Source organism: Lepus europaeus, chromosome 11, assembly GCF_033115175.1.
Source record: "Lepus europaeus isolate LE1 chromosome 11, mLepTim1.pri, whole genome shotgun sequence".
NCBI lineage: Eukaryota > Metazoa > Chordata > Mammalia > Lagomorpha > Leporidae > Lepus > Lepus europaeus.
Window position 1 is genome coordinate 115041495 of NC_084837.1, and position 6000 is coordinate 115047494.

The window sequence follows — 6000 nt, forward strand, 5'->3', positions numbered from 1 at the left end:
CGCACTGCAGCCGGCGCATCGCGCTGATCCAAAGCCAGGAGCCAGGTGCTTCTCCTGGTCTCCCATGGGGTGCAGGGCCCAAGCACTTGGGCCATCCTCCACTGTACTCCTGGGCCATAGCAGAGAGCTGGCCTGGAAGAGGGGCAACCAGGACAGAATCCGGTGCCCCGACCGGGACTAGAACCCGGTGTGCAGGTGCTGCAAGGCAGAGGATAAGCCTATTGAGCCATGGTGCCAGCCAAGAGTACTTTTTAAACTTAAGTTTTATTTGTAAAAACTTGCCCACTTTAAGTATACAATTCAATGACTTCTGATTAATTGTGCACCCACCACACTTCAGTTAAGTGGAGTTTTCTTGCTTTCATTGTCTTCTGCTTCTACACTAGAAATATAAATATGCTAGTTTTATCTTGTTTTTTTTTTTTTTTTTTTTTTTTTTTTTTGACAGGCAGAGTGGATAGTGAGAGAGAGAGAAAGGTCTTCCTTTGCCGTTGGTTCACCCTCCAATGGCCGCCGTGGCCGGCACGCTGCGGCCAGTGCACTGCACTGATCCGAAGGCAGGAGCCAGGTGCTTCTCCTGGTCTCCCATGCGGGTGCAGGGCCCAAGCATTTGGGCCATCCCCACTGCACTCCCGGGCTACAGCAGAGAGCTAGACTGGAAGAGGAGCAACCGGGACAGAATCCAGCGCCCCGACTGGGACTAGAACCCGGTGCGCCAGCGCCACAAGGCAGAGGATTAGCCTATTGAGCAGCGGTGCCGGCCTATCTTGTATTATTTTTAAAATTTATTTATTTGAAAGGCAGAGTGGCGGCAGGAGGGGAGAGATCTTCCATCCACTGCTTCATTCCCCAAATGGCCACAGCGACCAGGCTTGGGCTGGAATGAAGCCTGGAGCTCTTAACTCCATCAGGGTCTCCCACATCAGTGCCAGGGCCCAAGTATAGGGCCATTATCTGCTGCCTTGACAGGTGCATTAGTAGGAACCTGTATCACAGCAGAGCAGCCATAACTTGAACCAGCACTCTGATATGCAATACAGGTGTCACAAATGGTGGCCCAATGCAACACGAAACAACACTGGCCCCATCAATCTGTTCACTGCAAATATCGACTTTTCCTCTCACTGTGGACTTCTGAGAGAGAGAGAGAGAGAGAGAGAGAATGTGACATGTCAAAACAATTAAAACCATACTTAAAAGACTGGCCCCAGAACGGAAAGATAACTAGCAAATGACATTTTAAATCTTGTAGAGAGGTGAAATTCCACAAAGACTGAAGTACCTGCTTTCACTGTGTGTAAGATCCCTTCTGCAAGAGCGCTTTATTGTCTTATCCACTCCTGGCCTCTTCCTCTGACCTTTAACTTATTTCAGTTTAAAGAAATATAGGGGCTGGCGCTGTGGTGTACTGGGTAAAGCCACCACCTGCAGTGCTGGCATCCCATATGGGGGCCAGTTCGAGTCCTGGCTGCTCCACTTCTGATCCAGCTCTCTGCTATGGACTGGGAAAGCAGTAGAAGATGGCCCAAGTCCTTGGGTCCCTGCACCCGTGTGGGAGACCCAGAGGATGCTCCTGACTCCTGGCTTCAGATTGGCGCATGAATGTGAATTCAAGGAATAAATAAGGGGGCAGTGACTGTGACACAGTGAGTAAAGCTACTGCCTGCAAAGCCAGCATCTCCTATGAGCGCCAGTTTTGTGTCCTTGGCTGCTCTACTTCTGATCTAGCTCTCTGCTAACAATGCCTGGGAAATCAGCAGAAGATGGCCCAAGTGTTTGGGCCCCTGCCACCCACATGGAAGACCTGGATGGAGCTCCTGGCTCCTGGCTATGGCGGCCATTTGGAGAGTGAACCAGCAGATGGAAGATCTGTTTCTTTTTTCTCCCCCTCTCTCTGTAAATATGCCTTTCAAATAAATCTTTTTTTAAGAATAATTTATGTATCTGAAAAGCATAGTTAATAGAAAGAGAGAAAGAGATGTCTTCCATCTGCTGGTTCATTCCCCAAATGGCAGCAATGGCCAGAGCTGGGCCAATCTAAAGCCAGGAGCTTCTTCCAAGACTCCCATGAGGATACAGGGACCCAAGGACTTGGACCATCTTCTACTGATTTCCCAGGCCATAGCAGAGAGCTGGATTGGAAGTGAAGCAGCCGGGACTCTAACCAGTATCCACATGGAATGCTGGTACTGCAGGAAGTGGCTTTACCTGCTTGCCACAGCATGGCCCCCAAATAAGCAAATAAATCTTAACCAAAAAAAAAAAAAAAAAGAAATGGGCTGATGCCGTGGCTCACTTGGCTAATCCTCCGCCTGCGGCACCAGCACCCTAGGTTCTAGTCACGGTTGGAGCGCCGGATTCTGTCCTGGTTGCTCCTCTTCCTGTCCAACTGTCTGCCGTGGCCCAGGAAGGCAGTGGAGGATGGCCCAAGTGCTTGGGCCCCTGCACTCGCATGGGAGACCAGGAGGAAGCACCTGGCTCCTGGCTTCGGATCGGCGCTGTGCGCCAGCTGTAGCGGCCATGTGGGGGTTGAACCAACGGAAGGAAGACCTTTCTCTCTGTCTCTCTCTCTCACTGTCTAACTCAGCCTGTAAAAGGAAGGAAGGAAGGAAGGAAGGAAGGAAGGAAGGAAGGAAGGAAGGAAGGAAGGAAGGATATAAGACAGGAAAAATGCTAATGGAATGCTGCTTCTCCAAAGATCAACATGTAATAACAAGTTGTATATAGGAAGCTATGTGCTATGTACAAAATAAAAAATACTTTCTGTGTTAAGCAAAAGCACAATCGTTTTCCAACTTCAAGCGTCCTTTTTTTTTTTTTAGAGATTCATTTTATTTATTCATTTGAAAGGCAGAGTTACAGAGAGGCAGAGGCAGAGGTAGAGAGAGAGGTCTTCTATCTGCTCGTTCACTCTCCAGATGGCCACAATGGCCGGAGCTGTGCCGATCCGAAGCCAAGAGCCAGGAGCTGCTTCTGGGTCTCCCACGTGGGCGCAGGGGCCCAAGCATTTGGACCACCTTCTACTGCTTTCCCAGACCATAGCAGAGAGCTGGGTCTCAAACCAGCACCCATATGGGATGCTGGCACTGCAGGCAGCAGCTTTACCCAATATGCTACAGTGCCAGCCCCTCAAATGTCTTTTGCTATCACTGAGATTAGATCTGAAAATGTCAGAAAAAGCATGGTGAGATTTGAAATTGTCTACAAGCCTTGTGCTCTCGAATACATTTTGCTTTACAAATATAGAACATAATGAAATACACATATGCCTGTGTTTCGCTGTTACTATGTAAACCAGTGCTTGAATTTGGATTCTAAATACACTGTGGTGCAGGAGGTTAAGCCTCCCTTTGAGGGAGGAATTCTGGGACTTCATCGTGCCATACCTGAGACGAAACAGACGGTGGAACTGTCCAGATCAGTGCAGCCTTGTCTGCCAGGCCCTGATGCTGAGCCAGACGATTGCGATGAGGATGAGGAGGGCAGAGATGAGGAAGAAGGCCCTGGAGAGCTGGAGGTAGCCTGCCAGGGGAGGGAAACAAGACATGTGTCTGCAGCACAGGCTACCTGCCCTGAGAGACCAGGGGGAGCCGGGGTGGGGGCAAACGGAGACAGAGCCTGCGGTCGCCTCCCACATAACAGACTCAGAGGAAGCTGCCCCTGGGTGAGGGGCTTCCCAGGCACCATGAAGACCCCTTTCTCATCTCCTCCTTGCCTGGTGGAATGCTGTTAACAAGGGAATAAACAGCTTATTCCACAGCGAGAGAAAAGTTGACATTATAACTAGTCCCTTGAGAGGTGGCTGAAGGAAGGGCATGAGGTGACGACCATGCCAAGGTGTGAATGACCAATCTCTCTCCCTCTGTGGAAAGGTTAAGAGAAAGCTCGAGGGATGAGGCATAGGTTTCAGTAATGAAGGGGCTGTGGCTTTTATGCCCTGGGGACGTCTCAAGTCCCTTTGGGGGACTGACCCTACATGGTTGAGAATCATTGGGGGACAGTGGAGCGGGCTGCGGGCTATGGAGAGGGCGTGTGGAGCTCTGAGGATTGCAGCCAAAGGAGAGTCTGGAGTTTAGGTAGCACTTACAGGGGGCTGTTGGTGTGTGGCCGCAGCAAAGGCTGTGGTGCATATGGTCCGGTCCAGAGCCCGCAGAACCTTCCTCCTGTTGCCTGGCGCCGTTAGCTGCACCTTTGCACGGGGCACAGGCAGAGCGGCGGCACGAGGAGGAAGCCCAGAAAGCTGGTGCCTTTGCTGCATCTTCTCTGGACGAGACCTGGCCCGGTTCCTGGCCCGGTTCTGGAGGGAAAGCCTCGCCCACTCCACTTGGGGTGGGGTGTGGGTGTGTGTGTGTGTGTTTGTGTGTCTTTCTCCTCTTGCACCAGTCTCTGATAGTTTCTATTTGTTAACATCAACTTGTTTTATTTTGAGATACCTTTTTTAACGATTGATTTTATTTCTTGGCAAGGCAGAATGGAAGACCATGGCCTTGCCTTCCCTGCTTCCCGTCCTAGAGCCAGGCAGAGCCATGGGACCCATCTGCTCACCGGTCCCACCGCAGACCCTGCAGGAGTTCGCAGGTAGCCTGGGGGTGGCTGCGAGTCCTCACCTGCAGCGAGCAGGTGACACCTCCTGGGCTCTTTACTTGCCTCCCCTGCCACACCCACCCAATCACAAAGCATCCTGCCAGTTGCACCGCCCGGAAGCTTTCAAACCCATCTTGCGTTTCTGTCCCCATTGCCTTAGAGCAGCTGCTGTCTTCTCTGCCCGGGTTCCGGCCACAGCATTCTTACCCAGTTCTCTCCACGGCCAGCTTCTGTTTCTTCCCGCACATAAATTCACTGAGATGGACGCCTGCGGATGGAAAACAAGCCTGACCGTGTCTCTCGTCCACTGCAAACGCTGATGGCTGCCCGGTGCAATCCAGCTCCGTTCAACCGCCCAGCACCTACTCTGTGCCGGGGCTGTGTAAGACACTCAACATGCAGGGCTGTGCTGAGTGTCTGCTGGGCATGCTTCCAGATCTGCTGGCCACACGTGCTCCAGCAGGCTGACCGGGGTCAGCTGGTCAGCTTCTGATTGCCTCAGCTAAGGGTAGATTCTGGCCGAGGGCCACGGGTCCAAGGCAGAGCAGGGCCACCGTGCTCATCCGCAGGTTCTCTCTCTCTCGCAGATTCCTGAGAGTTGCCCGGAAGCCTTTCCCTAAGAGAGCTCCTGCTGGCCACCCTTCTCTGTAGCGCTACCCCTTCTATTCTAAGTGCTGTTTTCCATTAGCCAGAGCATGTCAAACATCTATATGAGGAAAAGTACAGGCTGGCGCCGCAGCTCACTAGGCTAATCCTCCGCCTGCGGCGCCAGCACACCTGGTTCTAGTCCCGGTCGGGGCGCCGAATTCAGTCCTGGTTCCCCCTCTTCCAGTCCAGCTCTCTGCTATGGCCCGGGAGTGCAGTGGAGGATGGCCCAAGTGCTTGGGCCCTGCACCCGCATGGGAGACCAGGAGAAGCACCAGGCTCCTGGCTTCGGATCAGCGCGGTGCGCCGGCCGCAGCGGCCATTTGGAGGGTGAACCAACGGCAAAGGAAGACCTTTCTCTCTGTCTCTCTCTCTCACTGTCCACTCTGCCTGTCAAAACAAACAAACAAACACAGAGAACAGATGGAAGTTCCTTCTCTCTCTCTCTCTCTCTCTCCCCTTTGACCGCTCTCAAATAAATAAAACAAATAAATAATTTTTTTAATATATTAAAAAAGACACAGAGGTACAAGAGAAAAAGGCAAAAGTGTAAAATCACGGGTGATTTAACACAGAAAAACATAAAACAGAGTAGTAAAAAAGTGGACATAGGAGCCAGAAGTGTTAACCTACAGGCCTTCCAGTCACCACATGAGAATGATGGGAATTACGGATCAGCGATCTGAACGCTAAGAACTCCCTAAGTGCTCTGCTTATTTCTGCCTTCCACAAAGGCTGCCCGTGTGTTTCAAAGTTAAACTCAGAGGACCA